Source organism: Octopus bimaculoides, chromosome 13 (genome assembly GCF_001194135.2).
Source record: "Octopus bimaculoides isolate UCB-OBI-ISO-001 chromosome 13, ASM119413v2, whole genome shotgun sequence".
NCBI classification, from domain to species: domain Eukaryota; kingdom Metazoa; phylum Mollusca; class Cephalopoda; order Octopoda; family Octopodidae; genus Octopus; species Octopus bimaculoides.
Window position 1 is genome coordinate 50871818 of NC_068993.1, and position 677 is coordinate 50872494.

The window sequence follows — 677 nt, forward strand, 5'->3', positions numbered from 1 at the left end:
TATATATATATATATATATATATATATGTACATCTGTTTATGTGTGTATGTACTTTATATATATATATATATACAAATATGTATGCTTACATAGAAATATATATAAATACATATATATATTTATATACATACAAATATATATATGTGTATGTATATGTATATGTGCATATATATGTATATATATAAATATATATGCATGTATGTATATAATGTTGACTCTTGGAAATATTCTCTGCCATTTTGTCGATAGCATAAAATAAACCTAGCTACAACTATGACGATGTGAAGGAAAGAAACCGGTGAAAAATAAAAATAAAAAACGGAGTATAACACTACTAAAAAGTAAATAAATAAATACATAGTAATAATAATAATAATAATAATAGTAATGATCAAATGAAGAAATTAATTTAACGTAAACGAACAAGAATTAAAAAAAAAAGATTGTGTAAATTTCTAAGTTGATGGTATTTTTATTGGGAGAAGTTATGGCGCAATATAGGAATGACAGTAAATATAGGTTTCTGGAAAAGATCTTGATTCTTATTGCAACGTTATTACATAAATATTTTTTTGTGTGAAAATTAAATTATGAATTTTAATTTTCTGTGTGATATAACGACACTCAGTCGGCAGATATACAGAAGTGCTGCACAAAAATATTAAATTGACAAATC